The following is a 23822-nucleotide window of genomic DNA, read 5'->3' as shown; positions in this document are numbered from 1 at the left end:
GGATACTAGTGAAGGAAGATCTGCTGCAGCTCCTTTAACAACTGTCCTGCTTTAACGCTCTAAATGCACGTGCAGCTTTTTATTTCTTAAATGATATTTTAAATAGTTTCTCCACCAGAACAACACAAGAAGTCAGCCTCCAATCACACTGCGGCTGCTCGGCCTTATTTCCTGTGACAATCACTCCCGCTGTTTCTAATTGGACGGAGCCCTAGCCCCCCCCCCCCCCCTCCCGGGTTATTGTCACTGACAGTCGGATTACTCCCTCACAGTAGCAGCCAGCTCTCTCCTCCTCCTCCTCTCCGTCCGACAATGCGGGCACCAACTAAGGATTTATAATTTCTTCGTCGCGCGCCGTGCACCGTGTATCCTCCTCTTCTTCATCCTCGGTAAGACAACCTCTGCTTCCCCATCGCATCGCTTCTTCTTTAATGTTTCTGTGTGTGTGTCGGCCATGTGCGCAGGAGTTGCACACACTTGTGTTGTAAAGTGTTCTTGTGTGTTACTGGTCCTGTAATGAGCCGCGACACGCGCGAGGAGGATTATTGGTCGGAGGTTTGAAACAATGTGCATCCTGTGACATGAAGCTGCAGGAACATTAATGCAGCCGGGTCACACTGCTTTAGGGTTTGCTGCAGGACATAAACATAGAGCAAATTAAATAGAGTATTAAAAGCAACATGAATATAAGCAAACATGGAAGAATATTACAATACACGTGTGCGTTTAAAGCTTTACTCTCACTAACATAATGTATGACTGACAGTACACTCTTTCTCAATCAATCCTCAGTGGATCTTCTCTGATCTCTTCTGTCGGTGAACTGAAGATCTTTGGGACTTCTGTCCGCGAGCTTCAGGAAACATGTCGCCATCTTTTCACCAGCTTTTGATATTTTACAACTAATTGATTAATCTAGAAAATAATCGTTTGTTGCATATCTGCTCTCTATTTCTAATTTCTAATTCACTGGAGTAACTCGAGCCCACTTGACGTGAGCCCCCCCCCACCCCACACACACCCCCCACACACACCCCCCAGCAGATCCTAATATTTGGGTGGCATATGGCTCAGTCTTCCCCGAGGCTCACAGATGTTCCGCTCTTACATCAGCAGCCTAGTGTGGAGGCAGAAGACACTCGAACTATAGTGTGTGTGTGTGTGTGTGTGTGTGTGTGTGTGTGTGTGTGGAAAGTGTGGCTCAGTAATTGGTGAGGTCTGATCGCCTCATGTTGTCACTGGGGGGCTATAATACTCAGCTGCAGATAATCCTGTGATGTATTTTATTTGGGGGGGAACTATGTAAATGTCAGTCCCTATAGGAGCACTCACAAAGAAACAACAAGGGTTCTTCTCAGCTTCAGAGTGTTTTCTTGATTATTGAATATGAACAGTTGGGTCATACAGTGTCTCACTGAAGCCCAGCGTGACGTCCAAACATTTGAAATGTATTGCCACTAAAGACAGGAAGCAGCTTCCATCGCTTGAAAAGTCTCCGAAACTATTTAAGGTCATTCAACATCTGTGCGTCACAATCACGCTGCAAAATGTACTTTCTTTGTCCGAGGCTCAATTTTGACGAGCATCTCGATAGAGCACCGTCGTTTGATGAGCATCTGTTAATGCTGCTAATCGTGTGCCTGATTACAACACGTGTGTGCAAGTTCAGTGCAGCGCAGCCTCACAGAGGTACATCTGACTGTTAACAGATATACGTGTGTGATCATACCAGTACTTTCAAACTATGGAGGAAAGAAACATGTTCAGCTGCAGGAATAAACCGTGTTTGCAGCCTTGTCTTGTGACAACAAAGGTTCACGTCGAGCTTTAACTGCAGCTCCTGTGTGACAACAGTGCAGTGACCTCAGAGGTTCTGCCCTTGAGCTTTACAGAGTCTGAGGCCGGCGTGCTGTGAGGACATCCATCCTCTCGCTGCATTATCTTCACCGTGAGACTAACTCTGCCACGTTAGTCGAGGATGCCAAGGGATGCCGGAGCAATCCTCCATCCTCCATCACGGCCCAGAAAACGGCTTAAAAGGTTGTCCAATCAGCTCTGCTGCTCGACGTGTGACAGCGCAGCTCGTCCTGCTACCATGTTTCACTTTTAATTCTTCATTTACTGCGTTGAGAAGAATGTTTTTCAACCTTTCAGGGAACATTTAAATAAACGTTCTTTTACTAGATACAAGAAGAATGAGTTCAAATCTAAACGGACACAGAAAACTGTTTCATCATCCTGATGAAGAAACTTTGTGAACAACAAATCTGTGGAGAGCTAGGTAACGTTAGCTGCTAGCTGTTAGCAGCTAACGTTAGCTGCTAGCTGTTAGCAGTTGGTGAACAGAGGTTGCATTGACTTACATTATGATGCGTTCAAGCTCTATTCAGTAAAAAGGAGTACTGTGTGAATGTAAATTATAACGTTATTGATGTGTTCAGACATTGAATGAATCCAGTTGTTTTTAAGGAAATGTTTTTACTGCGATAGTGTTTTACCGTGGTGTCGAGGTATTTCACTGCTCACATATTGCTCCAGGTAATGTAGTAAAGAAACAAGAGGTTCAGATGTGTATTCTTTCTTTCTCAGGACAACAGCTGATTCAAATAATTATTGTTCCTTAGGTTTTTCAGATGTAGCACGAAAACATTGCTTTTCACTTCATTATGTGAACATGTGGTTTATTTTTAGGTCACTTTGAAAACACAAAGACGTCATGCGGAGAAAACGGGAGGTTCTGAGGGCGAACAACTAGAATGTGATATTGTTGCAGAACAAAGGACGCCAGCAGAACTCTGTTTCTGCAGAAACTGTCATTCGAGAATCTTTTAAGTCTTTTTATTTCAGTTAGTTTATCATCAAACATGTTTCCACTCAGAATAAAACGGACCACAGATGCTTGATATGACATTTACCACCAGGATCTGTCCGTCAGTCAACGAAACATCACACGCTGAGATGTATATATATATATATGTGTATATACATATATATACATATATACATATATATACATACATATAACATACTAGTTAGAGACACAGAGAAAAGACAAGCAGACAGGGAGAGGAGGGGAGAGAGAGAAGAGAGAGAGAGAGAGAGAAGGAGAGAGTAGAGAGAGTAGAGGAGAGAGAGAGAGAAGGAGAGGAGAGAGAGAAAGAGAGAGAAGAGAGAGAGTAGAGAGAGAGAGGAGAGAGATAGATAGAGAAGAGAGATGAGAGAGAGAGAGAGATAGAGAGAGAGAGAGAGAGAGAGAGACAGACAGACAGACAGAGAGAGAGAAGAGAGAGAGAGAGAGAGAGAAAGAAGAGAGATAGAAGAGAGAGAGAGAGGAGAGAGAAGTATATATATATAGATATAGATACAGACATATAGCTACATTACCATGTAAGAAGAGAGAGAGAGAGAGAGAGAGGGACAGAGACAGAGAGAGAGATAACATATACATTATACCATATACATATATATATATTACATATACTATACATAGATATAACATATACAGATATATATAAGAATAGATATATATATATAGTATTATATAATATATACATATACCTTATATATATATGATAATATATATATATATATATATATATACATAATATATATAATATATTATATATATATATATATATATTACACGCACTCACTCACACTCACTCACCACACCACTCTATCACTCACCACTCACCTCACTCACACGCACACCTAACTCACCTCACACTCACTCACTACACATGCACACCACTCACTCAACAATCTCATCACAACTCACTCACACGCCACTCACACAACTCACACACTCACTCACTACTGCACTCACTCACCTCACACACTACTCACACTCACACACTCAACAATCACTCACTCACTCACTCACAACTCACACACTACTCACTCACACGTCACATCAACTTCACTCACACTTCACTCACACTCACACACTCACTCACACACTCACACTCACATCACTCGCACACTCACTCACACACTCACACTCACTCACTCACATCACTCACTCACTCACACTCACTCACACTCACTCACACTCACACACTCACTCACACTCACTCACACACTCACACACACCTCACTCACACTCACTCACACACTCACACTCACTCACTCACACACTCACTCACACTCACTCACACCACTCACACTCACACACTCACTCACACTCACTCACATCACAACTCCACACTCACTCACACTCACACACTCACTCACACTCACTCACACACTCACACACTCACTCACACCCTCACCTCACTCACTCACACTCACTCACACACTCAACCTCACACTCACTCACACTCACACTCACCTCACACTCACTCACACACTCACACACTCACTCACACTCACTCACACACTCACCACACTCACTCACACACTCACACTCACTCACTCACACTCACTCACACTCACTCACACACTCACACTCACACTCACACCATTAGAGGAGAATGGAGACTCTAATTGGGAAGTGAGTTCTGAAAAGTTAAATGTTCACTTTACTGTAAACAGCAGGACGAGACGAGGAGTTTTTGTTTTATCAACAAGGGATTAGTTTTGGTTTTCTGCTTCACAATAAACATTGTAAGAGAAAGAAAGTCAAGAATCATGAATATTAAATATGTAAATGATGTTTTAAAAATGAGAACAACATCAGCATGAATCCTGTCACGCTTCCCTCGGGGCGTTGACTCCGCCGGACGCAGAAACTTTTCTGGGATATTTCAAATTTTCTTTGCATTTCTGAAGTTTCTAATCCGTTTTTTACACACAAATTGAAATTGTGCATTTAAACGGGTGAATGGAAGCTGTCTGTCTGTCTGTCTGTCTGTCTGTCTGTCTGTCTGTCTGCTGTTTGGTGCTGAACAGGATGTTTACACTGAGTTTTTATTATTGATTTACCTTAAACTCTCTGCTGATGAGAGCGCTGACACTGTACATCTGTGGGTTGTAAAACCAAAACATTGAGCTGAAAGAGGCTGAAAGCTGCATAGAATTGATGTGACAATTCATCAGTGAGTCATTTGATAAACAAATATTGATTAGTTGAGGTTAACTTCAGACAAAATAAATGGTTTCATGTTAATTAGCTGAAGTTACATCTAAAGAAACACGTCGCTCTGAAGGTTGTTATGATGTGAACGATGGAGATCCAGTCATCTGTTCATCTGTACGTGTCAGTGCACAGGAGGAGGAAGTTAACAGCAGATAAGATCACACATTGATGAGGACGGTACAGTGGAGCCAAGGAGAAGAAGGAGAAGAAGCGTTAGGGTTAGTTTGTACAAATAGTTTGTGCTGTAATGACGAGTATTTCATGAGTTCTGACTGAAGGTTAGTTTGGCTTCATTAAGTAAGAGTTATAAAAGATGGAGGTACTGAGGTAGAGGAAGAGAGACGGAGAGACAGAAAGAGATGAAGACACAGAAAGAAATGAAGAGACAAAGAGATGAAGAGTCAAAGAGACAGGAAGAGATGAAGAGGAAGAAAGAGACGGACAGACAAAGGGATGAAGAGACATAAAGAGATGAAGAGGCAGAAAGAGACAGGAAGAGATGAAGAGGAAGAAAGAGACGGACAGACAAAGGGATGAAGAGACATAAAGAGACAAAGAGACAGAAAGAGACAGAAAGGCAGAAAGAGACGGAGAGACAAAGAGACAGAAAGAGACGGAGAGACAAAGAGACAGAGAGAGACAAAGAGACAAAGAGACAGAGAGAGACGGAGAGACATTGAGACAGAAAGAGACGGAGAGACAAAGAGACAAAGAGACAGAGAGAGACAAAGAGACAGAGAGAGACGGAGAGAAGACAGAGAGAGACGGAGAGACATTGAGACAGAGAGAGACGGAGAGACATTGAGACAGAAAGAGACGGAGAGACAAAGAGACAGAGAGAGACGGAGAGACAAAGAGACAGAGAGAGACGGAGAGACAAAGAGACAGAGAGAGACAGAGAGACATTGAGACAGAAAGAGACGGAAATTCATAAAGAGAGACTGGACTCGGCGTCGTTCTGAGTGAAGACCGTCTGCAGTTTCCTTCTCGTGCTGCTGAAACTTGGAAGAACTTCTTTAAGTTTGATGAGAGAAGCGGAGACGATGATCCGTGATGATGCAGACGGATGAGAGAGCAGAGAGTTCGATGTGACGAGACGCCACTCGGAGTAATAAACTGCGTTTCACTCTGAAATCCAGTGTGAGCTGATGAACATCGATCGTCGGGATTCTTCCCAAACTCACAGAAACACAAAGAGATTTAAAAGTATAGAGTGGATATCTCTAATTCAGACCCACTCAATCTCCTACACATTATATTATTAGTATAATACACCAACGTCAACAACACAACGTTTCAACAGAACCCTTAAAAAGGGATGAAACACGAAGGTGTCCTCACAAAGATACAAGTACAAGAACACACACACACACACATTCAAATTCTCATCCATTTCATCATTGACCCTCTCAGTGCTTATTGATTTCTATAGTGCTGACTGTGTGTGTGTGTGTGTGTGTGTGTGAGCGTGTGTGTGTGTCACTGAGTGTGGGTGTGTGTGAGCATGTGTGTGTGTGTGTGTCACTGTGTGTGAGTGTGTGTGTGTGTGTGTGTGTGTGTGTCACTGAGTGTGGGTGTGTGTGAGCATGTGTGTGTGTGTGTCACTGTGTGTGAGTGTGTGTGTGTGTGTGTCACTGTGTGTGTGTGTGTGTGTGTGCGTGAGTGTGTGTGTCACTGTGTGTGAGTGTGTCACTATGTGTGTGTGTGTGTGTGTCACTGTGTGTGAGTGTGTGTGTGTCTGTGTGTGTGTGTCACTGAGTGTGGGTGTGTGTGAGCGTGTGTGTGTGTGTGTGTGTGTGTGTCACTGTGTGTGAGTGTGTGTGTCACTGTGTGTGTGTGCGTGAGTGTGTGTGTCACTGTTTGTGAGTGTGTCACTATGTGTGTGTGTGTGTCACTGTGTGTGAGTGTGTGTCACTGTGTGTGTGTGTCACTGTGTGTGTGTGTGTGTGTGTGTGTGTGAGTGTGTCACTATGTGTGAGTGTGTTGCTGTGTTGCTGTATTTCTGCGCTGCATGTGTAATGTGCTGACCCAGCCGCTCCTTCTCATCATACCCGTTTGGTTCTTATTGTTTCTGCTGTTGGTCGATATCAGTAAGCGAGCAGCGTCCACTCAGCTGTTCCCATCAGCCCGTTAAATGACCATTATCAGCTGTTATCACGACCACGACGATGCTTCGGACGGGGCGACCTGCACCGATCTGCAGGCCTCAGATTTACGCTCACGACTGACTCCACACATGTGAAGCTTCAGTCTGCCTTCGTGAGTAATCAGTTCATCTCTTGAACTAGTTTAGTGAGCGCACGTTTCGCACATTGTTTCTCTCATGACGCCGTCACATTGTTCTTTTGTTTGAGATACATTCCCGCAGAGCTCTGAGGTGTTGGTGAGCTGCACACATCTTCCTGCTGTTGAAATTGATTACTGAGATTTACTATTTAATATTATCAGCTGAGTTGATACAAACATGGATTATTTAGTTCAGTGTTGACCTTGAATATGAAATGATTCTGTGTTTCATATGGAGATACATTACGTGTGTAATATTTAGATCACAGTTCATCTTTCTGAATATGATCCTTTACACTTTTACATTTAATAACTTAGTGGATCCATTTCTGTGGCCTAGAAAATGTATCCATACATCCATCTATCCATCCATCTATCTATCCATCTATCCATCTATCCATCATCCATCCATCTATCCATCCATCTATCCATCTATCCATCCATCTATCCATCCATCTATCCATCATCCATCCATCTATCCATCCACCTATCCATCATCCATCCATCTATCCATCATCTATCCATCATCTATCCATCATCCATCCATCATCTATCCATCATCCATCCATCATCTATCCATCTATCCATCCATCTATCCATCCATCTATCCATCTATCCATCCATCTATCCATCCATCTATCCATCATCCATCCATCTATCCATCCATCTATCCATCTATCCATCCATCTATCCATCATCCATCCATCTATCCATCATCTATCCATCTATCCATCCATATATCCATCCATCTATCCATCATCTATCCATCAGCCATCCATCTATCCATCTATCCATCCATCTATCCATCCATCTATCCTCATCCATCCATCTATCCATCCATCTATCCATCCATCCATCATCATCCATCTATCCATCCATCTATCCATCATCCAGCCAGCGAGCCAGCCAGCGAGCCAGCCAGCGAGCCAGCAGCCAGCCAGCGAGCCAGCCAGCGAGCGAGCAGCCAGCCAGCGAGCGAGCAGCCAGCCAGCGAGCCAGCCAGCGAGCCAGCAGCCAGCCAGCGAGCCAGCCAGCGAGCCAGCGAGCCAGCCAGAGCCATCATCTACCATCCCATCCATCTATCCATCCATCTATCCATCTATCCATCCATCTATCCATCATCCATCCATCTATCCATCCATCTATCCATCATCCATCCATCTATCCATCTATCCATCCATCTATCCATCATCCATCCATCTATCCATCCATCTATCCATCATCCATCCATCTATCCATCTATCTATCCATATCCATCCATCTCTATCCATCCATCCATCTATCCATCATCCATCCATCTATCCATCATCCATCCATCATCTATCCATCATCCATCCATCATCTATCCATCATCCATCCATCTATCCATCCATCTATCTATCATCCATCCATCTATCATCTATCCATCATCCATCTATCTATCATCCATCCATCATCCATCTATCTATCATCCATCCATCTATCCATCCATCTATCCATCCATCCATCTATCCATCTATCCATCTATCCATCCATCTATCCATCCATCTATCCATCATCCATCCATCTATCCATCCATCTATCCATCTATCCATCATCCATCCATCTATCCATCCATCTATCCATCATCCATCCATCTATCCATCCATCTATCCATCATCCATCCATCTATCCATCTATCCATCCATCTATCCATCATCCATCCATCATCTATCCATCATCCATCCATCATCTATCCATCATCCATCCATCTATCCATCCATCTATCTATCATCCATCCATCTATCCATCTATCTATCCATCATCCATCTATCTATCATCCATCCATCATCCATCTATCTATCATCCATCTATCCATCATCCATCATCCATCTATCATTCATCTATCTATTATCTATCCATCTATCCATCCATCATCCATCCATCCATCTATCCATCCATCTCTCCATCCATCTATCCATCCATCTATCCACCTCTCCACCGAGTCCTGGGTCTTCCCCGGGGTCTCCTCCCAGCTGGACGTGCCTGGAACACCTCCCTAGGGAGGTGCCCAGGTGGCTCCTCACTAGATGAACCACCTCAACTGGCTCCTTTCAACGTAAAGGAGCAGCGGCTCTACTCCGAGTCTCTCCTGATGGCTGAGCTTCTCACCCTATCTCTAAGGGAGACGCCACCTGTCTGAGAAAACACATTTCAGCCGCTTGTACATCAATACAGTTTATTTAAATCCTTAAGGTTGAAGCTAAAATATTCTTAGATAGAAGTGAAATACACTTAGACGTGTTGTAGAAGAAAGGTTAAATTGAAAATCTATATTGAACTTGCATTCTTCTCTTTATATTGTTTTTGCTGCAACATATTCATCATATCTGAATAAATTACGTTATTAAGAATGATGTCAATGTTTTACTCACTTCTCACCCTATCTCTAAGGGAGACGCCACCCGTCAGAGGAAACACATTTCGGCCGCTTGTTCTCGTATTTTGTTGACAATTTTAGATTTAGTTGACGTTTGATTCACAGCCTCATATTAGTTTCGAGCTTTCACAAGTCTTTGTTAAGTTTGATATATATTTCTGTTCGTCTCTTCAACTCCATTCAAGCAGTTTTCATCAGCACCACGATGAACACAACGTAATGTGATGCAAAGAGCAGGAACAGGAAGCTGAACACAACTGATGCAACAATAATAATAATAATAATCATTTCTCTCGTCCTGCTGTTTACAGTAAAGTGAACATTTAACTTTTCAGAGCTCACTTCCCAATTAGAGTCTCCATTCTCCTCTAATGGTGTGTGCGTGTGTGTGTGTGTGTGTGTGTGAGATAGATGGTCAGAGACAGACAGAAGACCTGCAGTCCCCCAAGACCTCATTATAGCTCCAAGGGAAGACACACACACATATGAACACACTTAAACTCAGACATCTGGAAAAGGGCATAGACACACACACACACACACACACAGTTTTTTGCATGCCGAGGCACTTGCACACACACTCAACTACACTAACACAAGTCAAATGTCTAAAAAAAGGGCATCAGAAAGTTTTAGATTCACATTCACAGTCCAGTATGATCTCACACACACACACACACACACTCACACACACACTGAGCGGTGGATCATGCACATAGCAGCCACATACAGTGAAGTCCGAGGATTCTTTGCACTTTGTGAGTTCACTGCTGTCGTCTTTTAGTCTCGTCATGTCTGCAGTTGTCTCGTGTGAAACAGCTGAGTGTCCTCTAACATCAGACACGTGCCGCCTCAGGCTGACACACTCACACACACACACACACACACACGCACTCACACTCGCACTCACACTCACACACACAGACATCACTTCCATTTGGGTAATTACTCCCCTGAGTTTGTCTTCAGGCTTTCTGTGGAAGTGTTTGTGTTTATTAGCAGTTGTATCGGAGAATGACAATGACAAGAAAATGTCGTTGTGTGATTGTCTGTTGGAAGTCTTCACTGCACCTGTCAATCAAAGCATCCACAGCCAGAAGGTTAAGCCTTCATATGTTCTTATATCTCAGGTATGAACCTGTGTGTGTCCTGAAACCAAACACACTGCAGGAGTGTTGAGTCTGCTGAGAACAAGCAGCAGAACGACACACACGAGTCTAACAATGTTTCATTCTTTTTACTTGACTATTGATACGAAGGAGCCTCAAAGTAAAAAGGAAACGATGTCTGACATCAAGGGAAGCAGCAAAATCGTTTGTGCCAAAAATAACGATTAAAAACTAGAGCTGCACATAAATTACGTCGCCACACACACTCTTCATCATTACTCTGCTCCTCAGTGCAAACCTCTTTACTTTCCTGCAGATGAGCCGCTCTTTGAACTCACCACATCGATCCAGAGGAGAAGCTGAGATTTATGACTTGTTGTTTTATTTTAAAGAAAGTTTTAGTTTTTGCAAAACATATAAAAAAACTGAACAATTTAATAAAACATGCTAATAAATATTTTAAATGTGTGTGCTCCATCGTCACGTAAAAAATAAACATTAATGGTTTCTTTCATGTCACACACACACACACACACTTACACGCACACACACACACACTCACACACTCACACACTTACACACACTCACACACTTACACACACACACACACACACACTCACTCACTTACACACACACACACACACACACACACACACTCACACACATTACAGACCAGGTCCATGTGTGTTACAGTCAACACACACACACACACACACACTCACTTACACACACACTCACACACATTACAGACCAGGTCCATGTGTGTTACAGTCAACACACACACGCACACACTCACACACTCACACACACACACACACACACACACACACACACTGAGACCTGCCTCGTGGCAATATGTGTGTGTTATCACGTGAAGTGTTTGATGTGCTCGAGATGTGTGAAGTTTTGAGCTTCAAAAGTGGACGAGCGTTTGCTTTGCTGCAGATAAATCAAAGGTGCGTGTGGAGAGTCGCTGACAGGCGAGCGGCTGCTGCAGTCAGGACGACCAGCGGGGACGTCAGAGGGAGAGGAGGCGCGTAGACGACGAACACTCGACTGCTACGTTCACTTACTTCATCCACAGATGCAAAACATCCACTTTAAATTGTGTGTTTAGCAGAAATCTGCTCGTCCCTCCACAGTCGCTCTTCATGATTTCTTCCATTCTTTGTGGAAGTTTGTGATTTATGATTTTAGGTTGTACAAATATCGGATCAACTTAACGTGTGACTCTGTTTGTTTCAGGACTGATCCTGTGATGTCGCCTCGTCCACAGATCTGAGACATCGGTGAGTGAACTGTTCTAACCACCCAACCTGCATCGAGATCATAGAGACTGAACTCCTTCAGTCTCTCAGATCTGTAGCTTTTCTGCTTCTCTCTGTTTTACTTCAGATTAAAGGGAGAAAACAAAACATTTAAAGACAAAGAGAAACTGGGAGAGACATTTTCTACACAAGACGTGTGTGTAGTAATGTACTGCTGCAGCAGAAATACACCAAATAATATAATAACATCGATTAACACTAATATTTCTAACATTTCCACCACTTCACCTTGCTGTCAGACGGCCCTATCTACCTGCTGGTGCTTACTGTCTGCTTCTCCAGACTGCAGGTGACACTGACTGGAGAAGAAGCTCACACACACACACACACACACACACACACACACACACACACACACACACACACACCAGAACTGTCCCTTAAAGTGAGAACTAGGTTTAGGGAAAAGTCCATTTCAAAACTGTGTGTGTGTGTGTGTACTGTATTTATGTGCATGGGGCTTGTTTCTGCTGCTTTAATCAGGCGTCTGAAGCAGCTCATCGGTCTATCATTAGTCTGGGACACACACACACACACACTTACAGAAACATGAGGGGTCTTGTATTTCAGCTGTAATTACAGTGAAGCTTTCAGCAGAGGGTAGATGGATTTTGTGGCTCATTTAAACTTGATATTTGGAAACTGTGTGTGAGACATCTGGTGTTTAACTCTTTGTTTTTCCTGCTCGCTGAGAGAGTGTGTGTGTAGATGTGTGTGTCTCCTCCTCCCATGTTCATCCCTCTCTCTCCTTTTATCTCTCTCTATATTCTGCTGCTTGTTGAAGCGCCTGTCCTCCCTCTCTCTGCCCCGCTGCTTCTTTCATCTCTTCTTATTTCTCTTCGATCTCTTCCTTCCTGACCCTCCCCGTCTCTCTTTAAATCAACTTAACTGTCGTGTTCTCTCTCTCTGTGCTGAGCTGCCAATTAGTGGGTAAAATGCAAAACCTCAAGCAGCGCTGCATGTCTTCGTATAAAGACAAAGAAATCTAATGGATTTGGTTTATCAGTGCACGGAGCTCGCTCGCTGTATTCTTCATCCTGGCTTTATTTTTAATGCCTCAACGATTGTCAATTCCTTCCCTGATGAAGATGTCATCATGAATCATCATGAACGGACCTGAAGGGGATTGAATCGATGCACGTTATGTGATTATTGGAGTTATTACTGATTCCCAATACAAAAACAAAGGAAACTTCTTTACACTTCAAGCTAACGTGCGCACTCGGGATGGGATTAGCTTTTCAAAGGGCGACTAGCTTACTATTTGAGAAGCCATGCATCATAAATTATACATTTCCTTTTTATATTAAACATATCCCTGACATTTATCCCTCTGGTCTCTTTGCTGCACTGCTTTAGTTTTGAGGCCGCAGCTGGATTGTCAGTCGCCGGGTCAAGTGAAGCAACAAGCAGCTCAATATGAGCTCATTTCCTGCAGACGTTGCCACCGTGTGACCTCTGCGACCTGCACAGGCTGGGAGGTGAACGTGTGCGACTGTCCCTCAGAACCTCAGCGTGTTACTGTCTCTTTGGATCTGTCAGTTTATAAATCAGGAGATTTAATGCCCCTTTTATAGCTTTCATTTGTTTTGCTAGCAGCGTGGCTCTGGGGACGGGATGAATCTTTCTGGTTCCTCTAGCGGCACCGTGAGGTCGACATGATCGGAGGATATTCAGTAAAAACATGTGATCAAGAGATCTGCATTCATGCTTTAGTTTAGAGCGACCGGCGATAAGGAACCAACAAGACGGACTTCACGTGATTCTTTATTCAGTATACTCGCTATCCTCCACCCTTTATTTCCCTCATAATAAAGGGTGGCACATATAGATACTCTTCACAAGAAAGGGCAGAGTCGTCTGTACTTCCTGAGAAGGCTGGGGTCCTTCAACATATGCAAAAAACTACTGTTGATGTTCTACCAGTCTGTGGTGGCCAGCGCTCTCTTCTATGCTGTGGTGTGTTGGGGAGGAAGCAGCCAGAAGAGGGACGCTGGGCGGCTGGACAGACTGGTGAGGAGGGCTGGCTCTGTAGTGGGCACACAGCTGGACCCCCTGGTGACAGTAGCAGAGAGAAGGACCCTTGATAAACTGTCATCCATCCTGGACAACGCCCACCACCCTCTGCACAACACATTCACCCGGCAGGGGAGCGTGTTCAGCGGCAGACTGCTGTCCCTGTCCCGCTCCACAGACTGCTGTCCCTGTCCCGCTCCACAGACAGGCTCAAGAACTCTTTTGTCCCCCTGGCCATAAGACTGTACAACTCCTCTCAGTGATGGCCGGGAAATGTACATTTGTAATGGTGGTAGGGGGGGGGGGGGGTAGATGGCAAATTGTTGTATGTCATGTTTTAAACTACTGGATGCCTGAATTTCCATCTATCCATCCATCTATCCATCTATCCATCTATCCATCCATCCATCCATCTATCATCCATCTATCCATCCATCTATCCATCTATCCATCTATCGATCTATCGATCTATCTATCCATCTATCCATCCATCCATCCATCTATCCATCCATCTATCCATCCATCTATCCATCCATCTATCCATCTATCCATCTATCTATCTATCTATCTATCTATCTATCTATCTATCGATCTATCGATCCATCGATCCAGAAGAAATGTGCTGATGTTAGAAAGATGTCTTAGCTCCATGTTGAACTGCGGTGTCCGCACTGCGTGTGGTTTTATCAGTCTGCCTGTAAAAAGCCTCCACAGTCTCACGTTAGTCCGATAACCGTCTGATTTAAGACGATGCCAGCAGTTTTAATGCCGTTACTCAGAGATTTTGACTCTTGTGACCTAAACAACTCTCCGCTGGTATCAAAACTTTTTGCCTTTCTGAAGGTCCAACTTCTCCTCCAACTTAAAGAATATGTAGTTTGTCCACATCCTGTTGAAGGACTCATCTTTATCTTTGTCCCATCAGAAAATGCATCTATGGGCAAAACAGCGTGATTCATCTGCGCCTTCAAAACCAGAGAAAATAACACTTCATGATGTGATGTCGTCATTCATCACAAGGTTTGGTAACGCTGCGGGACTTGGGGAAGGATCAGGGTTTAAGTTAAAATAAGGTGTGTTGAGGTCAGGGGACTTCATCGGCATGGTTACAACAATTAGCGATAAATACCAATTATGCCACCCTGAGTATCTGCCTGTACTGCCATTTCAGACTGGTAAAAAAGTGCAATTCTGTTATTTTAAATACTCAGATTGTTACTTTTGGACAAAGGAATTATAATTCCAGTGTAAAATACTGGATATAACTCAACACTCAATGTCCCTGCATGACAGTTGTTGACAGATACTTTAAGATAATGGCTCGTATTAGATTATATCATATTTGTATTCCTTTCCTTTAAACCTCTTAGAAGGTGCGGACCCAGCAGGAGTTTTATTACGCCTGTACATGTACATTTTTTAATTCTGAAAGCTTAGAATCTCGTCTATTTTAATCTGGAGATGAAAATCACAACAGCGGTTCAATCAGCTCCTCAAACTAGCAAGTACACTCAAAATCATAACTCTGAGCCCACTTACCTATAAAGCCTCATAAATATCCTCTTTTCAGCAATATTTTGAAAAAGACGCTCCTAAGGCTTTGCCAGAGGTCCACACGTTCGTTTCCGGGGAAAAGAGATCCACTGTGAACATCGTCACATCGATAAAAGTCCATGAACAGCTGTTGCAATCTGTGAAATCAGCTGATCGATTTTTACATTGTGTGATCATAAACAGTCATAACTTAAAACTGGAACAGCTCAGCGTCCTGGTGGCGCGCGCATCGTAAAGGAAATGTACGCCGCTTTCGTTAGATACGTCACTTCCTATGGTTTGTTTTTTCAAAAATAAAATGTATTTCCAAAATAATATTTATTATTTATTGTACAGAAAAAATACAAAAAAACATACACATTTTAGAAAGAAATGTGTTTATACTTCATTTACTCTGTGTGATTACTACTAACAGGTAGTATGGGTATATAATAGTTATTTATAAATAAATAAAAATTATATTTATTAATAAATATTATAATATCTCCAAATGGCACAGTTGGTGTACGCCTGGTGTTACTCTGAGACAAACCTGTCTAATAAATTAAGTTTTTATCCTTTTTATCTGAAGTTTGGTGATGAACTTGGTAACACTTGGTTCTATGTTTCTATCGTGTAGTTCAGCTCTGGACGACCAGCTGAACCATCTTCAGACATCTTTTTCTACAACAAACTTCAGACGGAGTGTGTTTTCTTCACATTCAGTATATTCAGAGCACTATTACTCAGTGCAGAAGCACGTGGAGTGATTCTTCACTGTTCTGCAAGAACAATAAGAGAGTTCTCTTCTGAATGAGACCAACATCATGCAGCTGGTGCAAATGGTTGAAGAGCAGCTTTCAATTTACTTTGGGTGTCGTTTGTAGGTATTTTCGGGTAAATTCGTCCACCTTCTAAGAGGTTATAGAAAACAATGCTGATCAAACGGCAGTGTCCCCCCCCTGACTTCCTCCTTCTGCATCTTAATCCCTACAGCTGATCGTTGGGCTTCCTGCGTAAACACACTGTCTGTCTTCGTAGGAGGAAAGTCTCTAATCATCCTTCAGCCAGCAGTCTGTTGTTTCACCCCCCGGCACAGAAGAACGATTAAAAGAAACATCATGATGCACTTCTTAAAGATCTGCAGAACTCTTCATACTGTTGATCACACGATGTTTCTGCTTCCAGCTGGTTGAGAGTTCAGACTGTTGTTGCTGCTGGCTTCAAGCTCAGTCTCCAGATGGTTGATGAAAGTGTCCCACAAGGATCAATATCACCTCCTGTATGTATATATATATATATATATATATATATATATATGTATATATATGTATATGTATGTGTATGTATATATATATATATATATATATATATATATATATATATATATATATATATATATATATATATATATATATATATATATATATATATATATATATATATATATACTCACATTATATGCATTGTCCAACTAAGCTTTGAAATGTCCGTTTTTAATCTTAGTGATACCATTTAATTTTACTAACCATTTCACTCTAATTTATTATGCGCTTTTGTTACGTTAGATGTTGTTGCTAATATCAATGGATGCATTTAATACTTTGGACATGTTGTTTGCTTTCTCCACACAGTCTGAACACAAACTTAAACAATGGAAAGTTCTGCGTTTGGTCTTTGTGCCTTTTGCAATAATTCAAGTTATAACTTTTTAAACATCAGCAGGTTGTTGATTGTTGGGGTTTTGTTTTTCCTTGGAAGGTTTTATTTCTGCTTATTCCAGAATAAAACATTAGAATCTTTAGTACAACACATGTGTAGTTTGCTTTACGTCGATTAGTAAAAGCAGCGGAGATGAAGCTGACGGTATATAATGCTCACGACCCACGCCGTTACTGAAACCCCAGCTGCATAAAATACCAAGAGAAATGAATTAAACATTTCACAATGACCATAATTAATGGGTGTGCAGCCAATCGGGTTAATGGATCCAGTTATCAGTGGTTGTGTCAGGATCTCAGCAGGATAATAATGACTGCTCTGGTTCTGTGGAGCGTCTAATTCAATAAAGAGTCCATTACTTCCTGCCTGTTAGTCCCCAGAAGCCTCTGTGCTCCCGACCTCCGTGTTTTCCTTCCATCAGCTACTTTCTCTATATGTCTGCTTGTCAATTTTGTCTTGCAATAAAATGACTTTATTGGTGTCAGGGTTGATTAGGAAACAGCATCATTTAAGCACGATTCTGTTCTGCGGATACATTTAAAAACCTGATCTACGCTTTGCTAATAAAGACAAAATACCAAAAAGAAACCTTCCCGAGGTCTCCAGATATAATATGAAAGAGAGTGTGAGAAATGATCTTCCACATGTCAGGGATTGTGTAGAAACTTCACTTACTGTTTAGGCGTTTCCACCCTTCATTAACCGGCATGCTCTTCATGTTCTCCTTATTTCTCAGAATGCCTTTTAAAAAGCGTTGAGTCGCTGCAGTAATTACATAATCAGAGCGAGAGCTTCTGCAGTCCGCTGTGTTTACCCCCTACTTTAAAGTCGACTTGTATTTAAGTCTTAATATGTCTCGGGGCTGCTTCGCATTTTAGTCCACCGAGGCTGCTGTTGGTGAATAAATTGGTCTCTTTTTATCTACGGAGAATTTCTCCGCCTGTGTGTCAGTGCAGAGTACAGAGGAGGCTTTCCAACTGCGATGCCTCCCCAGGGTGGGAGAGTTGAAGGGGGGGGAAGTGGAGAGAGAGTGAGGTAAAAGATACTGTGGGAGGTGAAGGAGACGTTCTAAACACAACTGGAAGTTAATGTTGGTAGTTTGCTTTCGCTCGGAGACGTACGTTTGATAAACTGTTGGGGTTGTTCCACATGGTGCTCACACTTCACTGAGATGCCAATTAAATTGAACCCAGACCACTTCGGCATTGTGGTCTCGCTGATCTGATCTGGAAGCATACAGTACAGACTCGTAATACGTCCTAACATGATCAGATGATAGAAGTCGCTTTGATATCGGTATCTTCAACATCTATAAACGTCCTCTGAGTTAGTCAGACAGGTATCATGTTTTGTGCTTTGTATTATCATTAAACAAACTTTAAATGACTGACGCATGATGTTCTTCCTCTGTTTCCCTCTCGCTGTTTGCTTTGTCTCCCGCCTCCGCCTCCCCTCTCCCTCACTGACACCCGTCACGTGTCTCAGCGGCTTCATGAAGAAAGCGAAACGGAGACACCATTTCGACGCTCACTCAGAGACGAGAGCTCTTGATACCGAGGAGCCAATTCAAAGCAGCTCTGAGTGAGCGCTTGATTTACACAGTGAGGGAGACAGAATGGGGGAGGGCGGTAATGAGGGAGGAAGAGATTGAGCTCTAGAGTGGAGTTTGGTTCGAGTGGCCGTATTGAAAAATCACTCATGTAATTGGATTTATTTGACAACAAGAGGGTTCAACAAGCATTCATGTGGAACAGGAGGAAACTCCAGCTCTGAGATGTTTCCTTCATTAATGAGTCAATACATGTTGTTCAATGACACACGGCTCACAGCACAGGAGATTAAATATAAATACAACATGGAGCATTGGGTTCATTCTGCTGTAAGTTTCCGATTCAACGGTAGAAATTGTAAATCTGTCAGTTGTTTATTCTGAACATGAATATGTAGCGTCTGCTCCTCCTGTTCCTGTGCACATGCTACTGGAATACTTACATTAATACTACTGCAATACTTATATTATTACTACAGCAATACTTATATTAATACTACTGCAATACTTATATTAATACTACTGCAATACTTATATTATTACTACTGCAATACTTATATTATTACTACTGCAATACTTATATTATTACGACTGCAATACTTATATTAATAATAGTGCAATACTTACATTCATACTAGTGCAGTACTTATATTATTACTACTGCAATACTTATATTATTACGACTGCAATACTTATATTAATACTACTGCAATACTTATATTATTACTACTGCAATACTTATATTATTACTACTGCAATACTTACATTAATACTAGTGCAATACTTATATTATTACGACTGCAATACTTATATTAATAATAGTGCAATACTTACATTCATACTAGTGCAGTACTTATATTATTACTACTGCAATACTTATATTATTATTACTGCAATACTTACATTAATACTAGTGCAATACTTATATTATTACGACTGCAATACTTATATTAATAATAGTGCAATATTTACATTAATACTACTGCAATACTTATATTAATACTACTGCAATACTTATATTATTACTACTGCAATACTTACATTAATACTAGTACAATACTTATATTATTACTACTGCAATACTTATATTAATATTAGTGCAATACTTACATTAATACTAGTACAATACTTATATTATTACTACTGCAATACTTATATTAATGTTAGTGCAATACTTACATTAATACTAGTGCAATACTTATATTATTACTACTGCAATACCTATATTAATACTAGTGCAATACTTACATTAATACTAGTGCAATACTTATATTATTACTACTGCAATACTTATATTATTACTACTGCAATACTTACATTAATACTAGTGCAATACTTATATTATTAATACTGCAATACTTATATTAATACTACTGCAATACCTATATTATTACTACTGCAATACTTATATTAATACTACTGCAATACTTATATTATTACTACTGCAATACTTGCATTAATACTAGTGCAATACTTATATTATTAATACTGCAATACTTATATTATTACTACTGCAATACTTACATTAATACTAGTGCAATACTTATATTATTACTACTGCAATACTTATATTAATACTACTGCAATACTTATATTAATACTAGTGCAATAATTACATTAATACTAGTGCAATACTTATATTAATACTAGTGCAATACTTATATTATTACTACTGCAATACTTATATTAATACTAGTGCAATACTTATATTATTACTACTGCAATACTTATATTAATACTAGTGCAATACTTACATTAATACTAGTGCAATACTTATATTATTAATACTGCAATACTTATATTATTACTACTGCAATACTTACATTAATACTAGTGCAATACTTATATTATTACTACTGCAATACTTATATTAATACTACTGCAATACTTATATTAATACTAGTGCAATAATTACATTAATACTAGTGCAATACTTATATTAATACTAGTGTAATACTTATATTATTACTACTGCAATACTTATATTATTACGACTGCAATACTTATATTAATAATAGTGCAATACTTACATTCATACTAGTGCAGTACTTATATTATTACTACTGCAATACTTATATTATTACGACTGCAATACTTATATTAATACTACTGCAATACTTATATTATTACTACTGCAATACTTATATTATTACTACTGCAATACTTACATTAATACTAGTGCAATACTTATATTATTACGACTGCAATACTTATATTAATAATAGTGCAATACTTACATTCATACTAGTGCAGTACTTATATTATTACTACTGCAATACTTATATTATTACTACTGCAATACTTACATTAATACTAGTGCAATACTTATATTATTACGACTGCAATACTTATATTAATAATAGTGCAATACTTACATTAATACTACTGCAATACTTATATTAATACTACTGCAATACTTATATTAATACTACTGCAATACTTATATTATTACTACTGCAATACTTACATTAATACTAGTGCAATACTTATATTATTACGACTGCAATACTTATATTAATAATAGTGCAATACTTACATTCATACTAGTGCAGTACTTATATTATTACTACTGCAATACTTATATTAATACTAGTGCAATACTTATATTAATACTACTGCAATACTTATATTAATACTACTACAATACTTATATTATTACTACTGCAATACTTATATTATTACTACTGCAATACTTATATTATTACGACTGCAATACTTATATTAATAATAGTGCAATACTTACATTCATACTAGTGCAGTACTTATATTATTACTACTGCAATACTTATATTAATACTAGTGCAATACTTATATTAATACTACTGCAATACTTATATTAATACTACTACAATACTTATATTATTACTACTGCAATACTTATATTATTACTACTGCAATACTTATATTATTACGACTGCAATACTTATATTAATACTAGTGCAATACTTATATTATTACTACTGCAATACTTATATTAATACTAGTGCAATACTTACATTAATACTAGTGCAATACTTATATTATTAATACTGCAATACTTATATTATTACTACTGCAATACTTACATTAATACTAGTGCAATACTTATATTATTACTACTGCAATACTTATATTAATACTACTGCAATACTTATATTAATACTAGTGCAATAATTACATTAATACTAGTGCAATACTTATATTAATACTAGTGTAATACTTATATTATTACTACTGCAATACTTATATTATTACGACTGCAATACTTATATTAATAATAGTGCAATACTTACATTCATACTAGTGCAGTACTTATATTATTACTACTGCAATACTTATATTATTACGACTGCAATACTTATATTAATACTACTGCAATACTTATATTATTACTACTGCAATACTTATATTATTACTACTGCAATACTTACATTAATACTAGTGCAATACTTATATTATTACGACTGCAATACTTATATTAATAATAGTGCAATACTTACATTCATACTAGTGCAGTACTTATATTATTACTACTGCAATACTTATATTATTACTACTGCAATACTTACATTAATACTAGTGCAATACTTATATTATTACGACTGCAATACTTATATTAATAATAGTGCAATACTTACATTAATACTACTGCAATACTTATATTAATACTACTGCAATACTTATATTAATACTACTGCAATACTTATATTATTACTACTGCAATACTTACATTAATACTAGTGCAATACTTATATTATTACGACTGCAATACTTATATTAATAATAGTGCAATACTTACATTCATACTAGTGCAGTACTTATATTATTACTACTGCAATACTTATATTAATACTAGTGCAATACTTATATTAATACTACTGCAATACTTATATTAATACTACTACAATACTTATATTATTACTACTGCAATACTTATATTATTACTACTGCAATACTTATATTATTACGACTGCAATACTTATATTAATAATAGTGCAATACTTACATTCATACTAGTGCAGTACTTATATTATTACTACTGCAATACTTATATTATTACGACTGCAATACTTATATTAATACTACTGCAATACTTATATTATTACTACTGCAATACTTACATTAATACTAGTACAATACTTATATTATTACTACTGCAATACTTATATTAATATTAGTGCAATACTTACATTAATACTAGTACAATACTTATATTATTACTACTGCAATACTTATATTAATGTTAGTGCAATACTTACATTAATACTAGTGCAATACTTATATTATTACTACTGCAATACCTATATTAATACTAGTGCAATACTTACATTAATACTAGTGCAATACTTATATTATTACTACTGCAATACTTATATTATTACTACTGCAATACTTACATTAATACTAGTGCAATACTTATATTATTAATACTGCAATACTTATATTAATACTACTGCAATACCTATATTATTACTACTGCAATACTTATATTAATACTACTGCAATACTTATATTATTACTACTGCAATACTTGCATTAATACTAGTGCAATACTTATATTATTAATACTGCAATACTTATATTATTACTACTGCAATACTTACATTAATACTAGTGCAATACTTATATTATTACTACTGCAATACTTATATTAATACTACTGCAATACTTATATTAATACTAGTGCAATAATTACATTAATACTAGTGCAATACTTATATTAATACTAGTGCAATACTTATATTAATACTAGTGCAATACTTATATTATTACTACTGCAATACTTATATTAATACTAGTGCAATACTTATATTATTACTACTGC

At 39.1% G+C, this 23822-nt stretch overlaps 1 protein-coding gene across 1 annotated transcript in view; it reads left to right on the top strand.

Moving 5' to 3' along the window:
* The first annotated feature begins 252 nt into the window (after positions 1 to 252).
* Positions 253 to 23822, top strand: part of pcbp4 (poly(rC) binding protein 4) — a 93089-nt gene continuing 69519 nt past the window's right edge. Inside the window, exons 1-2 of the mRNA XM_029430822.1 lie at positions 253 to 389; positions 12116 to 12159. The gene's annotated coding sequence lies outside the window, so the exon portion shown is untranslated. The remainder of the gene's footprint in view (positions 390 to 12115; positions 12160 to 23822) is intronic.

This window comes from Cottoperca gobio, chromosome 5 (assembly GCF_900634415.1).
Source record: "Cottoperca gobio chromosome 5, fCotGob3.1, whole genome shotgun sequence".
Taxonomy (NCBI): domain Eukaryota; kingdom Metazoa; phylum Chordata; class Actinopteri; order Perciformes; family Bovichtidae; genus Cottoperca; species Cottoperca gobio.
The sequence above is the reverse complement of the archived record's forward strand: the minus strand, read 5'-3'. Positions and strand labels throughout refer to the sequence as shown.